Genomic DNA, 21,992 nt, shown 5'->3' with positions numbered 1-21,992 from the left:
CCTTGAGAGCCATGGCACATGCCCTCTCCTTACTTCACCCCAGATTAGGGAAGGTTGGGGAGAACAGTGGCCATTATGATGGAGGAAGGGGAGTGGCCTTCAAGGTGAGAGAGCAGGAATTGTGGAAATATTTAATTGGTTCTCTCGGCTTCTATAATTGTGACTTGAGCTAGTAGTATTAACACAATTTTGGCTTCTATTGGCTGGTATATTGATAGGTAAGACCAAAAAGAATAAAAAATACTCTGATTCTTAAGAGTTTATTTTAATAATTAATTAATGTAATATAAATATAATAATGTGCTAATAAATAAAAATTTTAGTATTAATGTAGAACTTCTCAATCAGGATAACGCCTGTAATGAGGGGACATAGGCCCCATAATGCCTAATAGAATGTAGCCTATAATAACAGGCCTTGTGTTAAAATGCAAAACTTACGTAATTTTATCTAAAGGATGAGTTTAATATTGTGAAATAGTAAATATCCCAGAGTCAATTACTTCTAGACATGGGACATTGCTCCCCTGACCCCACCTCCATCTGTCTATCTGTCCATCCCTGTGAGTGCATGTATGTGCACACACACCCATCTTGGTATATAATATGTTAACTGAATACTGTAATGAACTATGTCTTCTACTTTTATGATAACTTAAATACCATAGATGCATAAAAACAGTTGTGGAAGAAGATAATTATACAATTTAAATAATCTGATATATTTCAGGGATTCCTTAAAACCAGAATCAATATTTGCCATTGAACACCAGTTACTCTAAATTCCATTTCTGCATAAAGTTAGTTTACTGGAAAACTCAATTTGTATATTAACTAAAGTTGTACATTAATTTAGTCTATAAAATCACTTTCCTTAGCTGTAGTTTAATTTTTCTTTGACTTTTATGAGGTTCTTAATAAGAAAGAACCAGGTAAAAATTGTTTCCACATTTGTTATAAATCATTGTCAGTGCCATCCTATAAGGTCTCATATATGAAACTTCTCTTATAATTTACTGCCAAAAAAAAAAGGACTTTTGTAAAAATTTAACATTTTCTGTTAAATGTAATTGATGTATTTCCCTTTTTGCCCTTCCTTTACAGGAGCTCAAAATTTTAAATTCATACAAATTAGTGTTAATATTATTCTTCTTTGAAGAAGCAGATAACAGAAGAAATGTTTTATAATAAATGATTTTGCAATATTTTTCACAATTTAACAAAACAAACCTAATGTTTTTTCAGAAGTTAATAAACCTTTCTTGATTGTATTGATAAGCTACCTCCTCTGACCGAGCTGTTACCAAGTCTCTTGTTTGAGTCTGCAGCACTACAAAACAATAGCATTAACCCAGGTGTCGTGTTTAAAAACTTTCATTCATCTTAGCGGGAAATTAATTTTAAGCTTACTTGTAACCATTTAGAGATTTGCACTCCTAGGTCACTTGTCCAATATGCCAATATTCTGCTTGAAGAACTGAAGCTTAATTATAAGCCTTCCTGAATGTTAATCTTCATTATTTAACGAGTCCCTAGTCTCAGAAGCAGGGCTTTCTGATTGGCTGCTTCAGAAAGACTAAAAGACAATGGAATGTGGAAGACTAAAGATAATTGTCAACAATTTCCCAATTGATTACTTATAACATTACAACACTTTTTTCCCCAGCAATTGCATTATTTTTTGAAACAAATAAATGATAACATTCTACTTTATTCCTGACAAAACCCTTAAATTAAAATAGGAAGTATCTTCATTAACACTACACACACACACACACACACACTTTAAATGCTTGTGCACGAGTAAAAGAGTAGAAGTTTTTTCAACTGAGAACCATTATATTATCACCACTGTCCAAAGCAGTTAGTCAAGAGAATGAAATTCTAAGTACAAAATGAAAAAGGAGTGACATTATTATTTTAAATTGGTACAGTTTATCAATTTATATTATATTATAATTTTATAATATAATATATAATATATATGTTTATATATTATATTATAATTTATATATATATTATAATATTTTTAGTATCAATTGATACTAAAAACATTAAAATAGCTAAAATAACAACCATAATTAAATCTTCAGTGCATTGTCCAGACTTCTTCTTTTTTTAAAGACTGATTGATTGATTGATTATTTATTTATTTATTTATGTAATAGAGAGAGAGAGTACAAGCAGGGGGAACGGCAGGCAAAGGGAGAAGCAGACTCCCTGCTGAGTGAGAAACCCGATGTGGGACTCGATCCCAGGACCCCGGGATCATGACCTGAGCTGAAGGCAGAAGCTTAACCGACTGAGCCACCCAGGCGTCCCTGTCCAGACTTATTCTAAAAGTTGAAAAATTTTAAAATACTCCTTTTAATGTTCCATCACAGTTGATTCCAGGCAGTGTTGCAGTACCTTTTGTGTAGTATAGTATTCAGTTTACACCATCTACATCCACTCCCTAGAGGGAATATGTTATTCCTTTTCCTGTTTTTCATTTTTCTGGTGTTTGCTATATGTTTCCACATAATATGTTAACTGATTTCTTGATTGATCTACCATAGATATTACTGATTACAACTTGCTATAGTAGATGATGATTACTTATATCACCCCTACTTTCTTTTCCTACATTGTACCAATGGCAATATGACACGATTTTTGGTAACAGCTTTCCACTACAATTTTAAATACCATATTTATATTTGTGTATGTGTGTGTATTGAACAGAAGTAGCATATTTTGATTTCCTTAAGAAGGAATTAGCTGCCAGAGTTTCCCTATCTTCTTGACCTCTTACATTTGCACTTCTGTCATCTGTTCACAAATTGCTACACTGCTGAGTCTGATGCTGTTGAAACGCATTGTATAAACCACCTTATGTGGAATTACTTGCACATATGCATGCATGCACAGGTAGGGTGTGCAATTACTAGCAGGATGTTCCACCATGTTCAACTGTGATTATTTCTGGTAGTGGTATTTCACATGATTTTTCATTTGTTGATGATTTGAAGGAAACTATTCAACAGTGTATTTTTTACTTCAGGCCTTATAAATCTATTTCTAGAGGCCTGATTTAAGTCTTTTTTATATGATCTGTGCCTCTACTTAACATGTTCAATCTTTCTTCTACCTTGCTGAATATGTGGAATACAGTTTCAGTATTTTTAAAACTTTTTTTGTCTACTAATTGTGTGTGTGTGTGTGTGTGTGTGTATATGCACGGTGCCATTTGGGGGGCAGTTTTGGTTGACTGATTTTTCTGCTTATCCTATAGTGTTTTTTTCTTCTTTGCATGCCTGATAATTTTTTAATCATATAGATGGCTGTTAATGTGATTTTTACCCTTTTTTGGTGATTTTTATCTTATACCTCACATAAACATTTATGTATTTATATATATTACACATATATCTTATATACATAAATATATGTATAAAATATATAACATATAACATATTATATTTATATGTATTCAAAGATAATATTAACTATATATATATATACACACACACACATAGTATGATCTATATCACGCAAAAAGCTAAAAATCACAATATGTGTCAGTCTATCTATATATTTATTCTTTTTCAGCTTGCTAGGACTTTATTCTGGAGCGTAGTTATTTGTAAACACTTTGATCCTTACAGATCTCTCTTTAATATTTGTAGACAGGCCCTAGAGAGGTGTGGTAGTGAGGACTATAACTACATCAAAGCACAAGATGCAAGATGTTGATGCAAGAAATGGTTACATCAGAAAAGATTCTGTGAGCCAGGAGGGCCTAAAACTCAAGTGTCTCCATCATAGAGAAGGGTATCAATCATTTCATGGCAAAAAGCATCCCAGTTGGTAGCTATGATATTTACATTGGTCGTCAATTGATCCTTCGTATTTCCCAATACGTCCATGGACTCCATAGCACCAGCAACTTCTCATATTTGTCAGTCATGGCAAAGGCCACATTCAAGTGGTCTTCACTGTAGGTCACTCATTTAACTTCATGAGCATCAGGTGAGAAAACAGTTGCTCCACTCAGAGATATTATTTTTCATCCACTTTAGGACAGCTGGCTGCACATACAAGTTACTCACTGGGGTATCAGTAAGCTCTGAATCTTAGAAACATGTATAGCATGAAGATGGTATGATCAGTGTCTGCTGTGCATAATGTATTTGTAGCAAGTTTGGTCCAGATTGGGGCTTGGCTCTTAGTTTTCTTGTTCTGCCAGGTCTAGGGGAAGTGTGGGACAGATAGAGTTGGCTGCAGCAATTGTGCAGACATTAATCATGAGTAGAGGCTCCAATTGATTATCATTGATCTTGCCTCAACCACTGAGCAATGTAAACATCCTCCTGTCCGTGCACACTCTTCCCAATGTCCAAACCTGTCTCTTAGTTGCTAAATTTTTCAGTTTACACTTTGCCTAATTCCATTCCCAAGGAGTAGGCGATTTTCTGAGATGAATCCTGGTAGGAGCCGCAGCTAGAGGTTTTGATATTTGGCATTTTGACCATCTGCCTTGGCAATGTTTTACTCAGGTAACACTGATTTTGATGGAGACAAAACCAAAATCATTCTATACACTAAATTACTAACTACTTTTCTATTGTTTCTTTATTTATAACTCGATGACATAATTATTGTCTATTGTGCACTCCAGTAACATACTACTATCATATCTCCTTTCGCTTAAATTTACTTTTCTTTGTTTTTTTTTTTTTTTTTAAGATTTTTTATTTATTTATTTGAGAGAGAGAGAATGAGAGACAGAGAGCATGAGAGGGAGGACGGTCAGAGGGAGAAGCAGACTCCTTGCCGAGCAGGGAGCCCGATGCGGGACTCGATCCCGGGACTCCAGGATCATGACCTGAGCCGAAGGCAGTCGCTTAACCAACTGAGCCACCCAGGCGCCCCCTTTTCTTTGTTTTTAATTGATTTTAGACTTAGATAAAAGTTACAAAAATAGTATGAGAATTCCTGTACATCCTTTAGCCAGATTTTCCTATTGTTAACATCTTGCATACCCATTGTATAGTGATCAAAACTAAGAAATTAACACTGATACATTATTATTAGTCAGTCTACAAGCTTTTAGATATATTATTTTTATTGAACAGCACTTTCTTTGGTTTCTTAATGTCTTCCTTTTTCATGAATTTTTGGCATACCTAAGGACTTTTAAATGCATGTGGAAGGACTTCCAGTTGATTGCTAAGAATATAAAAATCTACAACATTTGCTCTCTCTTTCCCCCTTAGAAACCTCCCTCCTTCACCTCCCATTGGGACTAAATTCTCTCTAGAACTAGGCACATCAGGTTATCCTACAACTTGTCTTTATTGATCTCCTAATTTGTACACATTATTTCCTGAATAGCATATTATCCTTTTTTTATGTGTGTATTTTTTGCCTTTATTTAGGTGGAACAAATTTTAAATAATTTCGGAAGAAAGAGTTAGGAGGTAAATTATGATTTCTTTCACATATGAAATTATAGTTATTTTTACCTTCACATTTGGATTATAATTCATCTGGGTATAGAATTCAAAGTTGAAATTTGTTTTCCCACAGAACATTGCAATTTTGTTTTCTTTCTCCTAATATCCATTTTTGAAGATGGTAACTCTGATGCCAGCTTGAATCTCATTAAGAGACATATTTTTCTTTCTGGAGGCTTTTCAAAATTTTTAAGTCTGCATTTGAAAGTTTATAATAATATGTCTAGTTCTGGTTCTTTCTCATTAGTTGTGCTGGACACTTTCAATTTAACGTCTTGTGTCCTTTGGCCTTGGGCAATCCTTTGCTAATTATTATTTAATTACTTTCTGGAATTCCTAATAGCATGATTATAAAATTTCTGGACAAATCCTCTATATCTTTACAATAATTTTTACTTATATTTTCTGATTTCTGTTGTTCAACTTCTTGATTATTGATTTTTCTCCTCAAACCCATCCATCAAATTTTTTCTTTTTTGTAATCACATTTTTAGTTTGTAAACTTTCTCCCTCGTTCTCTGTGATTCCTTTTCTACTCATAACACCATATTTTTTGTGTGTTTGTTTCATGGTTGTAGTATCTTCTTAAATATTTCTGATTATACTATTTAGAGCTTAGAACAAAACCTTGTATTCGTTAAATTATGTTTCCTCTGAAATTTCTCTTTTGTATTCTAGAATTTCATCAAATGTCTCATGATCCTCATCAGATTATTCATATATAAGAAGGAAATGAGGGGCTCCTGGGTGGCTCAGTCGGCTAAGCGTCTGCCATCAGCTGAGGTCATGATCCTGGGGTCCTGGGATCAAGGCCCACATTGGGCTTCCTGCTCAGCAGGGAGCCTGCTTCTCCCTCTACCTCTGACTGCCGTTCCCCCTGCTTGAGCTCTCTCTGTCAAATAAATAAATAAAATCTTAAAAAAAGAAGAAGACGGAAATGAGAAAAAACCTGCTTGTCCTCTGGCAAACTTCACTACCTAGAGAGGTGTCACTGAGTCTGCCATTGGCCATGCCTGCAGCCCGTAATGGAAATGCTCCAAATATACACCAGCTGCCCCACCCTCCACACGTAGTTTGCTCACTTCCTTTAAGTAGAACATCTGTTCTGTGTACAGAGGTGGAAGAAGTGGGAATTCCATTGTTATGTTTATTGACTTTCCACTAGGCTTTATGATATCAACCCCTTGCTTATCCCCCCACCCCGTCTTCCCAGTCATACTTTGCCCTTGTAAATCCCAGGTCTCCTCCTCTGGCTCTGGAACCCTCTGCAAGGCTCCAAGCAGTGGATCCTGTCCTGCTTCATGAGTCGCCCGTCATCTGTCTGCTTTCCACTTTCTAGAAATGTGTGGAAATTTTTAACCACTTATACACTTTCCTCCCATTTGTTTTTATAAATTAGGAGCTTATGACTTTAAAGTGTTGTATAGTATTATCTTAATTGGATCTTGGAGAAATCATTGTGTGCCACAAATCAACCATATGGACATAAAAGCCATGGATTTGTGTTTCAAAAACAATATCCCTATGGCACTAAGGTAAGTAGACTGAGGATAAAGGAAGATAAAAAGGGGAAACCTATTAGGAGTATTTTGCTAATGCAGTGAAAGAGTTACAAGAATTCAGTGGTGTAGTGGCAATGAGCAAAGAGAGGAAGGGGTGGATTCCAGAAATAAAGGTTATAGAATAGAACTTAATGTCAGAATAAATGGAGTGTATTAGTTTGCTATTGCTGCCATAACAAAGTACCACAAATTTGGCAGTTAGAACAATACCCATTTATTACCATCTCACAGTTGTGTAGGTCAGAAGTCCATGGGGCCCCTTGCCTCTGGTCTCACAAGGCTGAAGTCAAAGTGTTCGGCAGGGCTGGAGACTCTAGGAGAGAATTGTTTCCAGACTATTTACTGAATTCTGTTCTGTGTGGTTGTAGGACGAACGTCCCTGTTTCTTGCTGGCTGTCATCTGGGGATGTCCTGGAACTTCTAACAGCATCCCTTTGGTCCCTCCACATAGCCTCCTGCATCTCAGAATTGTGGCGTGTTGGATTCTTCTCGCACTGCTTCGTCTCTCTGACTGACTCTTCTGCCTTCCTCTTCAATTTTGTAAGGGCTCATGTGATTGCATTGGTTCTACCTAGATAATCTCCCTTTCTTAAGTTCTGCTGATTACTAGTACCTTAGCTCCAGCTGCAATATCCCTTCACAGAACTTCCTAGATTAGCAGTTGACTGAAAAATTAGGGGACAGGGATCTTGGGTGAGTGGGGGTCTTTATATATTTCCTACCACTGGGAAGATGACTGAAAAGTAAGTATAGGAGATAACTTTCAGATTTCTAGTTTGGATGATGTCACTTAATTAGGTTCCTCAATGTGTATGCTTGGAGGATCTTTCATCTTACACACACACACACACACACTCAGCAGTACAGCATGAGGGAGACTCTGCTAAATGCAAAAATTTTAGTCTTAGGTAGATTACTACCCCTGGTTGTTACCTGCTTTTCCCCCCCAACTAAACTGGGACAGGAAAGGTATAATAGAAATCTAAGAAAATAAACAAGCAAGCAAATAAACAGAGTTTTAAGCTTTATAACCGACTCAATAGCTTTCTCTAATCTGGCCCCTCCCCTAAGGCTCCTTAGCTTTGTAGAATTAAAGGGCATATCCCAAGCAGAAAGCACTCCCAGAGACAATCAGATGGGAGAAGAGAAAATGATGTGGGTACCAGATTCAAAGTCCCCCAACAGCTACCTACCAAAGTCTACTAGAGTCTCTCGCAGCTCTTAGAGAGTGATCTACTGTCCTTTGCACTCAGAAGGGAAATACTCTACTCCCTCCACTCAGTTTTCCAATTTCTGTGGTCTATCCTTTTCTCTCTCTGTCTGTCTCACCTCACATAATAACCTAGAGACTATCAAGCTCTTTTCCTGGGGTGGATGAGCTGACAGAAAGGAGGATGAAAAAGGGTACATGAGAACAAAAAGAAGAAAGAAACCAATGTTGCATAAATAGACATTATTGACACATGCTTTCTTTTCTACATAGTTATATAGTTTCCTTTAAAGCACATAAAGACAAAGACAAAAGTATGTCTACACCACTTTGGAATTCAAGAATTTGCCTCTGTGTGTGTGTGTGCCTGTAACTTAGCATTGTGTCCATAGATATTTTTGTAAACCCTGTAAAACAACATATCTGGTGGGCTTTGAGAATAGTTGAATAAACTGCTTTCTGTAAACCAGATATCGTATTTGGTAAACATGTAAAAATAAGGCTTGTGCTTTCTCAAACGATAGTACCTTGCTTTTCACAGAGAAAGTCTCCCCAAGGAACCTGCCCCATGCTAAGACACAACCCTCTCTGTGGACATGAAGTTGCTGTTCTCTGGATGTTTTTAACAGGGCTAATTAAGTTCATTCACAAATCCTCTTTATTAAAGATTTCACGCTGAAGTATCTCTAAACATGCAACAGGACACTATTACTGAAAAGTCTTTGTTTCTAATCACAATACCAGGGTGATAATTAAAGACATTAGGAAGTGCCCTCATGCGGGTAAGGATTAAGAACACCCTGTCTATGTGCCAAAACCCTGAGAGGGGACATACTTGGGGAATGGTACTCTATCAGCACAGATATGCTTTTTGTCAAAGCCTAGAGTCCAGATACTATATTGTGAAGTTCATAAATGTCTTGCTATTTAAGCCTTTTTTGTTAATGTTATTCAGAATATAAATGAGTACAGATTATGTGACAGAGCCCTACTTTGAACAAAACTCTGCTTACAACTGCCAACTAATTCCTCAGAAAAAAAAAATCAATCCGTTAGGTGTGTGAACTGATCCTTGTGTTATTATTTAAAAGGTGCTATGGATGGGTGATGCTAAAATACTTGCCTTGGGAGAGCTATTGTTGAAAAATTAGTGTGCTAGATCACATGAAAATATCACAAAGCCGTTTCTTGAAAGATTAAGAGTGGACAAAGAAAATATATCTTAACTGGAATTTGCTAGTGGATTTTACATGCCTCCTCTAAAGTCATCTTTTCCTCAGTTTTTAAATAGAGGAATTTTGTTTTGATACCTAAGAATTTCAGACCAGGCATTTTCTCACGTTCTCTGTGAAGTCAATTTAAAAGTACATTAGCAGTACATGCGGATTTAGTCAGGGAATCAAGATGTGAAATTTCGAACATATTCCTCCAAAGGTAGACTCTTCAAATGATGACTGTGAAAGTAATTTATTCCAGCCAAACACACTTCCACATATTGTTAACAGTACCATGTGCTTCAACTCATTTAACAGCTTTTTAATTCAGCAGTTATTCAGCTTTAATAGAGCCATTTCTTCATCATTTTGCATTCAGTGATAAATGGTGCCAGAATTTATGATAAATTAAACTGCAAAGGACCGTGTTAAAGTTATCTTAAGGGTTTCACATAAAAGGAATCAGCACCTATTTTGTTCAGAACAGCCACCTGAAAGCTCACGTGGTGAAAAGAGCTTCTTACTGGGTATAAACTATGAGCTCCATTTGAAAGTTAAGTTTTAATTATACTTTTCCCTCACCACTTACCATCGGCAGTGGCCATCCAGCTGGGGGACTGGCAACACGGATGCTTTAAACTAGGGGTTCTTTCTTGTTTTAATATTGATTTAACAAGTGGAGGAACATTCATGTGGAAGCTTTGATGGAAATCCTTACATAACAAGCCACCAGATACAGGGGGCAACTTTGTAAAAGTTTGGTGAAGAGATGAGGCATCAAGGGGCTATGGGAGAGATAAATTGGGCAGGGCCAAGTGGTGGGAGAGAGGAGAGGTGTAGTTGGACAGCCCTGCCAATTACTAGCCCTATTATCCTTTTTCTTTCCTACTAATGCACTCGCTTAACAGCTACCACAAAGGGAGATGAGGAGCTGAATTCACAGGCCTCTCCCTTTTCCCTTTTTCCCATAGGCACATTTTGAAAATGAAAAAAAAAAAAGTGATCCCTTGACTAAAGTAATGGAAATGGTCTGCAACCATTAACTCTACAATTTTCCAGACATGTTAAAATGTATAAACTAGCTTAATTAGAATTTTTTTCCCTAAGCATGTGTAGCCACAGACAGGCAAGCTGGGCTGGTTAGTCAAACAAGGGGCAGTCTCTCAGGATAGAGATCAGGATGACACGATGCAAATGGAAAACTCTGTCCTTAAGGTTAAAAACCTTTAGGTCACTCTTGATAATCAGTGAGAGACCGGGGAGAACCTGCCCACAGCATGTTCATTTGAACCGAAAGATATGGTTCGGCTCCCCAAACAGTCGTGAATAACTTATCTGTTATTCCACAACTCTGCAAGCAAACCATTTGTGAGTGAGGAGTGCAAAGTGCATTTCTTCATTTGAGAAAAGCACATCCTGATCATTCACATTTGAGTTTTCTGAGTTAGAGTTTTCCTATTACTTCATGGTTGTTTATCTGTTGTTTTATTCATCAATTATGGAGCACCTTTTATCGAGAACCTATTATGTGAGGGGTGCTTGGCATACAAAGGCGTAAGACGGTCTCTTCAGCGGAGAAGCACCCACCCGGGTATATGATAATTAGGAGGGATTGAAGGAAATTCTAGTGTTTAGTGTTTAGCCACCAAAACCAGCATTTGTTTGATAACTTAAAGGAAAGTCTAGAAACTTTTGGAAAGTAGCTTAATGCTCGTCAACCTTACCCTGTACCTTTGCTGGGCCTCTTGTCTTACTGTCAAAGTTTGAGCTTATGTTCCTCTGTGTCCAACGGTGTCCCTATGCATCTCTACCTGTTGCTCTTTATATGGCTTTAGCAAAAATTATTAGGTGCCACCTCTGTGCCCGGCGGTATACTAAGCCCTTTATATACCTCATCCTATTTAGTAGAATTAAAAAAAAATAGTGAATTGGGAGTCTGGATGCTCTGGCCACAAAACTAGAGGTAAATCACTTCACATGTCTACCTGAAGTCTTCAGAATGAGGGGAGTTTGCTTTAAAGCCCTATCCACAGTAATAATTCTATAATATCGCGATTCCTGATGCCTTCCTAAGTGCTTTGTGAGGGCAAAATTAATAACTATTTTTGTTAACTCTCTCACTCCCTCTGCTCTATGGGTACTTGATAAGAGGAAAGGAATTGAATTATAGACTACTTAAAGAAATGAACTTCATTTTTAGCAGGTGGACTAGATTTGGAGACTACAAATGTACTAGTTCTTTATAAAAAACCATAAAATTATATGTGTGTAAAAACACTTGTCCCAGGTAGAAACATTTTTGATTTCTTAATAATTCCCAAGAGGTGTTTCTTTCCCAGCAAATTTTTAAAAGATAAATATTTAGCTTCAATGGTATGATTTTAAACCCCTCAAAATAGAGGTACTCTGAAGCTCCTAAAAATATTTTTAGCTATAATGAAAATGCCCATTTTAGGAGCATCCATATACATACTTAACCTGAAAATAGCACACTGAGGATTTCTACTCATTAAATTGCCCATTGCACTGCCCAGAGCCACTTGTCCACCTTCTTGTTGTGTATGCTGCTTGTTATCTTTTTTTCCTGGGCTGTTTATTCCGCAAAGGGCAATTGCAAAAGAGTTGGAAGCACTTTTTAGTGCTCGGCCATTCTCTAGCTTAAGTTCATGCCCCTTGGTTCTCATATTTAACAGAAGCTCAGATAGCCTGCAGCATCTGTCCTTTGGCTCACTTCAGGATTGTGTACATTTCTTTGTCCTATCGTCATTTCTCAAACCACAGAGTTTCTTAAAATAGCAGCCCTGTCCCAGTAGAATTATGGGGAACTATCGTGCTATAATTTGAAGAATATTCTGCTTCAAAGTGGATGGTCCTAATTGACTAAAATATTTAAGACATATGTTTTATGGTGTTTCTCTTAAGAGGATGTGGAATATGACCACGTTTCTGCAAGGAAATTAAAAAAGGGAATATTGTTTCTTTTTGCCCCTATTTGGTTAGTGTGATCAATTTCACTGATGGAGTAATAATACGGCCTCCCTCCCAGATAATCAAAACACAAACTAGCAAATTTGGTTACCTTATAAAAGGCAAACAAACGCACAAATAAAAACTGAAAAATTCGGCCACTTATTTACAAAAAGTGGTACTGACAGATATTTTAAAATAGCAGCATGTTGGCATATTCCAAATAAATGATAAATACATGCATACATGCATCCTCCATAAATGAATAAATAAATAAGCCACAGTTTATGTCTTTCATTATGTTTATCAAAGAGAGAAATTCCAGAAACATGAAAATCACTCTCACTTCATTTGTCCCTAGATTTAGAAAAGCTATCTCTCTGTAAAGATGATAATTCTAAAAGAGCTTCATTAGTATTACATACTGTTTTGGGACTTAAGGAAAATTTGTCTCTACAATAGTTGTTTAGATTTTAAGGATCAGTAAACTTTCCAACATTATTTTTTACACATGTGCCAAAAAATATCTATAGAAGAGTAAACAATGTTTCACTCTTCATCTGGAGGCTGTGATGAAGTATCATCAGATCTGAAGCCGGTTCCTGTTTCTATGTTCAGTTTTTCTGAAGGCACATTTGTAAATGGAGAATTCTTTTGGGATTCTTCTTGTTCAGTCTCAGATTCTTCCTTTTACAATGAATTGCAAGATGCCATTTAACTTCAAGATTTCTCATCGGGCAACTGCACTGCTACCCACCTTTTTATTGACCGCCTTTCCTTGGTTTTTTGTTTCACCAGCAAGATTCTCACCTTGCTGCACATTCTTTCAACTTAGCCATCAATATATAAAGTAGAGAAATCTTTCTAAGTCCTGATGCTTACAGCTGAATTCCACTTATCACTTCTTTCCATCCTTGGAGGGAAGCTCTATCTGAACCGCATGAGGTGGCTGTTGATGGTGTCTTTACGGCTGTTACACGGAAGCCTGTTTTGAATACTATCATTGAAAGCTTCCTGAAGCTCGGTAAAGGGCTGTCAGGTTGGATCAGCTATGTTTATGTTTCTTTGCTTCAGTATCTATCTCTCCCTCCCAGTTCTGTCCTCTATTTTTCCCTCCCTTTTAAATTTGTGACAATGAAGTTGGTAATATTTCAACAGGAGGCTCACAGGATGTATTTGAATAAATCTGAATATGTTTGTTCTTGGTTCTACATTCTAATTTATGTAAATTACTGTTGTTCTTGACCAACATCATCATGAAATGTATATTTCATTTAGACATTTATATACATATACGTTTGTAAGATATGTAAACATGTATATACATTTAAAAATATATATGCATGTTTCTGCTAAATAAATGTGTGTGTATATATATGTATAGGTATGTATGTGTATGCATGCATATGTATATTTGTATATGTGTAGGTATACATGTGTGGATATGTGTATGTGTTTTATACATACATATGTATGTGTGTACATATATATATACATTTGTGTGGGTATGTATATTTCTTTCCTTGTAGGAAGAGTGTATTTTTAATCAAAATTAGTCAACCATCTCTACTAAATATCAAGAAAGTGCTTCATACAGCAAGGGTTAAGAAATATATAGTATATGAAATAAATTTATAAAATACACAAATATATCTATGTGTATGTATACTATATATTTGTGTATTTCATTGTGTTGTGTATTTATTGTGGTATGTATGTATATATGTATATGTATATATATATGAATGTCTATATATATATAGTATGAAATAAAAGCATGCAGTTCCTTACTTTCTCCAGTTGGAATTTTAGTCTCTACTGATCCAATCATGTATTTCAATACATTTGTGTAACTTCTGCAAATCTCTTAACCTCTTTTCATAAATCCCAGCAGAGCCAAAATTGGGCTTGCAATAACACCCTAAAGGTTCATAGAACACAGCTGCTTTACTTTCCCCTTTAGCCAAGTTTTGGCTGAAGAGTTTTAAATGGATTAAATAGATCCATTCCTTTGTGGCTTTCATTCCACAGCAGTGTTTAATAGGAAGTTACCATGGTGTGGAAATAGTAAATAGAAGCTCTATGAGGAAAAAAGAACACACATTGAGATTTTCTCAGGAGCTCCTTCCATATAAAATCAGACGTTAGTATTCAAGGTATTTTTTCTTCCCAGACTGATGAGTTTTTTGGTTATTTCATATGCTAAAGACAATGGTCCTTGAACAGTGTATTAAAAATATCTGATTGATCAATATATGTATTAATGATGAAAGTTACTACTGTGAGCTTCAACAAATATCCTTATCTAATAACCTGACGTCTGGGTATCAGATCCATGTATCAGGGTTAAAAGAGTTTCACTGGGGCTTGTAGGATGTCAGGATATAGAACAGAATCACTAAGTTAAAAAGGTGCATTGTTTTCAACCCAGTGTTCTTTAGAAGTTTAGACAGGGGAAAAATAAACAAAAATAAAATTTAAAATATTTCAATAAACAATGTTAATTTTTAACTTAAAACTAAACGTATTGAAATATGAAAATATGATATAATTTAAGAAAATACTTTCTTTCACACCACTGTGAATATTTGGTCATAAAACCATCCTTAACCAGAAAGGTAAAGATTAATTTAAAAATGTGTAAAATAGGGGCACCTGGGTGGCTCAGTCATTAAGCATCTGCCTTCAGCTCAGCAGGAAGCCTGCTTCTCCCTCTCCTACACCCCCTGCTTGTGTTCCCTCTCTTGCTGTGTCTCTGTCAGATAAATAAATAAAATCTTAAATAAAATAAAATAAAATGAATGAAGCGGGGGGAATCGGAGGGGGAGAGGAACCATGAGAGATGATGGATTCTGAAAAACAAACTGAGGGTTCTAGAGGGGAGGGGGGTGCGAGGATGGGTTAGCAATGGTGATGGGTATTAAAGAGGGCACGTTCTGCATGGAGCACTGGGTGTTATACACAAATAACGAATCATGGAACACTACATCAAAAGCTAATGATGTAATGTATGGTGATTAACATAATAAAAAAAATAAAATGAAATAAAATAAAATAAAAATGTGTAAAATACACTCTCATGGAGATGAAAATCTAACTGTAATATAGATAGCCTAGGCTTTTTCTATTTTTTCTGTGATACTCAAAACTAGTTAGAGAGAATAGAATTTAATTTAATTAGGTATTCCCAACTCGTAAGTCTTAACCATGAATCCCAGCCATTTAACTTAAAAACAAGATTTAATCTTTTTTAATGATTTTTGTATTGAAATATTTTGAACAAACAGCAAAATTCAATTAACTAGCACTTTTTTTTTTTTTTTAAGATTTTACTTATTTATTTGACAGAGAGAGACACAGCGAGAGAGGGAACACAATCAGGGGGAGTGGGAGAGGGAGAAGCAGGCTTCCCACGGAGCAGGGAGCCCATGCGGGGCTCGATTTCAGGACCCTGGGATCATGACCTGAGCCGAAGGCAGACGCTTAACGGCTGAGCCACCCAGGCGCCCCGAACTAGCACTTTTTTTTTTGCCCTGAATCCAGTAAAAAGGAGCAGTAAATTCAAGGCCAGTTTACATGCAGTTCCATTTTGTATGTTTCCAACCAATTTTTCATTAACTTACCATCAAAATGGTACTTGGGCACCACATGACATTATTTACTTAATCTTTTAAATTCATTTGGTAAAATGTGTTTGTGAGTTTTTATCACTAGCAGGATATGACGAGTATAGATGAAACAGCAATACCTCAGTGGTACAAAGCTACAGAATGGAGAAATCTGAAGAGGAGAGAAAGTACGTACAATATATGTAACATTCCTCTCTTTTCTCCTTCCATCTTGCATCTTTCCACAGTACTGTGGGGATCAGACAAAGATTTGATTTACAATTTCTTTCAAATTTTGGCTGCTGAAATTACCACCTGCTCTGAATGCGATGCATAGTAAAAGCATCAGAAGAATGCTCAGTCCTTTCTATGCTGTGAATTTTGGAGCCTGTTTACATGAAGATGATAAGTGAATAATTGTGCATAATAAGACACTGGATGAGAGAAACAGTGAAGACAGAGGCTTCAGACATGTTGTTTGGTTTGTTTTCGTTTGTTTGTTTTTATCATAGCACTTGGTCTTTGAGCATCAGAAGACCTTTAAGTCAGCTCTATTTGTCCTGATTGTGGGAGAATGTCACCAGGACAGTCCCTGGCTTTCATAAGTAGGTTTAATGATTTTTGCTTCCAGGTAGACTCCAGAGGGGAAGCACTAAAAATTAACAAGTAGCGTGATTGTGTCATAAGGAAAAGTTGTAAATTGTGGTTTATAATGAATTATCTATAAATAAATACCCATATATCTACTGGGAACACTCTTAAATAACGAAAGCAACTTGAAGTTACGTGTACTAGAATTGGAGGACAGACCATGGTACACAATATCGCATCTTCTTCACTGAAAGCGAATGACAGAAAAGAGAGCTGATTGCAGCCTCTGAAGCAAACACCTAATTTGCGGGCGACTATGTAATTGTTTTAATTCCATTTTACCAAGCCATTTGCTTTGACATTTTTCATGATAGAAAACAGATTTAGGTAAATAAGTATATGTGATGGATATTTTAAAGAGGTTACCTGACTGGTACAAATATATTTAAATTAAGGTTTCGATATGACACTTTTGAATATAGGCAAAAAGATACATTTATCTGTTTTATTAAGCCCCTGTTAAATTTTCTTTAAATACTAGATTACAATGTCAATGATTTACTTACATGGATATTGTTCCTGTTTTCCTCCTAACACGATTATATTAAATTTTAATGACATCAATTGTAATATCTAACTGGTATCTGGAAGCTGTGGAGAGCCCAAAGCTTTTATACAAATTTATATGTATAAAGCTCTCACTGATATACTTTGCCAGTAGATATTTTACCTTGAGTAGTCAGCTCTGCAAATCCCTTCCCACAAAAGATTAAAAACATCCTCCTATTACATCTAGAGATTTCTTTTTGTTATTCAAAGCCATGAATAAATTTAGGAAAAATGTATATGATTTTAATGCCTTAAACCAGAAAGCTTCCTTGATTCCTATTAAAAAATGGAATATTCAATGTTTTCCTTCTTCTGTGGTACTTTTTTGATATTGTAGCAAAGAACAAAAAAGAATTCTGAGAACATATAAAACAAAAAACTGTGTTTGAAGTATTATAATAAAACAACCTTCTTCCTTTAATGCTAAGTCCCTTTTTAATGAAGATCTTCTGGCAGCTCTTGAATGTATAACTAGTTTATATCATGGGATGAAGCTGTCTGTTCTGATGATTGACATGAGCCCACATTACAATGTGATTCTGAAAATTAGTCCATAGAGGTCCTTTTCAGGTACTTCTCAGACTGAGAGCTGCCCTCCAACTACAGTAGAGCCTTTTTAACCCCACTCATTGGTATTCTAATCTGGAAGTGCTGTCCTGCCTTTTAAATAACTCAGGCATTCAGGCTCGTACCCCCCTTGACACATTACTTAGCCAAAGGATTCAAATGAGATTCAAGAAACATGCAGTACAGCACAAAGGGATTGGAATATGCACAATTAATAATCACACAGTTAATTCATTTTTAATGCAGGGAGGATTTCTGAAATTTCACATTGAGATTTGTAACACAAAGTAGTAGCTGTCTACCCTGATTACATTTCCAAAATTCCAAAATATAAGCACTATGCCTAAGCAATTATTTTCATTTTAAACAGATTTTCCTAAAGGTATAGCTTAAAGTCACATTAAGGTTATGACACAAACTGATACAATTTGAAAATAAGACACCTTACTGTCCAGGTATTGCACAAATAAATAAACACAGTAAGAGTTTTTGCAAGAATGGGAAGCAGGTACATCTCTGATTAGGAAGGGTTGGGGTTTTGACTACTCAGGTCAAAGCCAGCCAAGTACATTACACAATGCAATGTTTTGTTTCTCCCATTGTTTTCTTTTAGATGAGTATTGTTATATATCCTATGCTAAAGACCTTGCTGCCCGTGTTTGAGAGGTGTCTTTATAGCTCATGGCAATAAGAATGTCAGTAGAACCACAACCACCTGAAGGTTTTAGAACTACAACCAGGAGTATAACCAATCATTGGGTCAATAACTAGTTGCTAGATTGTATGTATGGATAATCAGTAAATGCATTTATTCACCATTTACATGCTTTTTGTCTTCTATATGCCAGACAATGATGATGAAAGCAGGGAACAGGAGAGACAAAATTCCAGCTCTTATATAACTTAAATTCTAGTATACAGTAAATGGACTTGACCAATTCAGAGAATGATAACTACTATGCAGAAATATAGAGCATGGCAAGAGGATGGAGTGATAAAGGGGTGGAAAAGAGGGGAGCAATCACTAGGAGGTGGAGTTTGGGTGAGAGATCTGAATGAACCATGAGAGAATATGGGGAGCATATGAGGCAGAGGAGTGAGCAAGAACAAAGGCCTGAGGAGGTCATGACTGTCTCAGGTTTGAAGAAACCCAGTATGGCTAGCGTAAGACTAGACTGGGCAGAAGCAATGTCTCACAATCAATCAGTTCATCATATCTGGGCCTAAAAGAAACATTAGAGTCGTTTAACGCATTGCATAATCTATTTTGATCCACTGTGCTTTTCCTTACAGAAATAGCCTAGGAGTCAAGCCAGAGTCAACATACAGAAAAGTAGTAAAGGTATGACTTCGTAGGGAATTAGATTAAGTGGTGACATCTCTCTTTTAAAACATTTATTATCAAACAGCTGCATCAGCTGCCTGGGATAATTATTGTGTAGCTTGTAGCTTCAACAATATCATGTATTTTTAAATCATTTATGGTTTACAGTGATTTGCAATCATACTAATGGAAGCTTCACAGAGAATCTGAGTAATGCAATTGGGCCAGTCATCTTCAGATATTGGTACCTGTACTTTCCCCAAAGATTCAGGACCTCTCCATTACCTTCCCTTCCCTCCTCCCCAAAACTTACCACCTTCTAAACTGAAGTAAAAGGAGTAAATCTATTTTTCATGGGAACCAGGCTGTGTCCAAAACTTTAAGGATGGTTGGTGTATCCCAGTTCTATGGAATAGTGGAATTACGTGTTATATGAAATAGCCTTTTTGGTGTGCACGCAAATGTCCTCAGACTTTGTTTCAGAAACTATTTCCAGCCAGGAATCTGATGCTAAGACCAATTTTTTCTGCAATCAATTTTATGAGAAGTGCAGATAGATTTTTGGGTAACTGCTTTGACATTTTCTAGGCTAATTCAATGCAAGCTGCCTTCTTTCTGTTCTATTTTCCATATTTCTTCTATCCTTTCCTTTATTTCTTTTCTTTACTTGTGAATTACTGGGATGGGCACATGACCTTAGCCTGCAACACTAATGTTAATTTTTAAGTATGACTAGCTTTCAATCTCTAGACCACAGAGAAAGATAAACTAGTTTTATTTGCTGTCTTAATTTTACTAGTGTCCTGAAGGGTGAAATCATTCACGCATAGGTAATTGCTCTAGTGATTTTTCTTGATCCGCATGTGTGATTGTAATTTATAAGTACCAATTGGGTAATTGCTGGGAAAGGTTTTAAAAGCAAATGTTTCTAATGTATAGTTGAGACAATGTGTTCCCAATTGATTATATTATTTACAATATTAATGAACCTGATATTTTTCTTCCATCAAGGGCAACATTAGGTTTACCTAATGCTCAGGAATGTGACTGGTGCATGTCTTTGCTTAGGAGAAGGTTGGGAAGGAAGGTTAGCTCTCTTTCTAATATGTTATCCTCTGCAGAACTATGCACAACCCATATGCTGGTCTGGTGCACAGAGCTCAAATTAGGTCACAATCATGAATGCCTAGAATACAGAAGTTGAGAGATATTTTGGTATTAAACTCTCAATAACGGGGTGCCTGGGTGGCTCAGTTGGTTAAGCAACTGCCTTCGGCTCGGGTCATGATCCTGGGGTCCCGGGATCGAGTCCCACATTGGGCTCCCTGCTCAGCAGGGAGTCTGCTTCTCCCTCTGACCCTCCTTCCTCTCATGCTCTCTGTCTCTCATTCTCTCTCTCTCAAATAAATAAATAAAATCTTAAAAACAAACAAAAAAAACCCCCCAAAAAACCCAAAAAAACTCTCAATATCATTCCCCTTTAACAAACTTGAATCTTAGAAGATAACAAAAATTTTGTAGCAAGAAGCACACAATACTCCTACATTCATTATATCTTTCAGAAGATTAATCCATTAAAAAATTGTTGCTAATAGTAGTTTAAAAGGGAGTAAGATAAAATCCTCTCAACAGAACTTTTCCACTTGTAGGCTGTGCCAGGCCTAAAGTCAAAGAGAACGTTTATATTCATGGATTTGTGCTTGGCAGTTTCATTGTCAAATATTCACAACTGGATATTACAAAAACAAAAACAAACCCCAAAAAAGAACAACAACAAAAAACAAAAACAAAACTCTGTCACCTAAGTGGATGAATGGTCCGTTTGGAGAGGAAATGAGAACATTACCCCAAGGTCAAGAAGCAGATTTGAATAATTTCTAATGTAATTATACCCTTTCCTTTTGGAAGGTACTCCCAGAGGCCTCCAAAATAAGATAGAAAAGTGGAATTCCTGTGGCTCTCTGTGGAAGTTTAATGCTCCTTTTCTCAGTCTTGACATAACTCCTATTACAGCTTGGGAATCAAGTAGACCCACAAGGCATTTCAGCCTTGTGGCTTTGCCTCTTCATTCCTCAAGTGTGCTTCATAAGAGCAGATCATACATGCCTAGGGAAGCAGAACAAGAGCATCTTTCTACCAAGTTGTGATATGGGGTCCCCAGCCCAAAATGAAGGCACAGAGGAAGGCTACAGTCTTGGAGGTCTTTACAACAGCAATTTACCCCCTCTCTCTCCCACATGTTTTTAAAAGAAAGAGCTGAGTAGAATAAAAATGCGCCTCTATCATGCCAGATATAGAAAAGAGAGGGAGGGAAAAAAAACTATTTGGATTTTTCCAGTTTTAATTTCTCTACCATTGGGAGGAAATGTCTAGAAAGACAACACAACTGCACTGGTTGTTTATATTTAGGTTAAGTAAGGATCACTTTAAGTGTAGCCTTCCTAATTATCACAACATATTTAATAATGCATAGGCTCACTAATGAGCTGGCATAGCATACAGATTAGAAGGGAATCCATATTATAATTAAATCCATTTACAGATCTCTATCCGAAGGAGAACTGCACCATGAGATAGTAGGGATGTGTACTACCACACTCCATGTGCTGATAGGGATTCACTGTGGTACAGAAGACTAATTAATGCATTTGAGTAAGAAAATGGAGATTTTTTAACGAGAGGGTGTAACTTTTCTGGTCATTTTTAGAATTATCTTGTCCATTCTTTCTACTTCTGCATTTGCTAAAGAGAAAAGGACTTTAGGACAGATCACATTTATTTTCTGTTCCTCTTTATATTTATATTGTGTTTATTTTCTATTTCTTTCTAGATTTATGTTGTCA

The sequence above is a fragment of the Mirounga angustirostris genome, unplaced genomic scaffold (genome assembly GCF_029215605.1).
Source record: "Mirounga angustirostris isolate CCGP_5_RB_7025 unplaced genomic scaffold, mMirAng1.0.hap1 SCAF_3, whole genome shotgun sequence".
In the NCBI taxonomy this organism is placed as follows: domain Eukaryota; kingdom Metazoa; phylum Chordata; class Mammalia; order Carnivora; family Phocidae; genus Mirounga; species Mirounga angustirostris.
Note: the sequence above shows the minus strand (reverse complement) of the source record.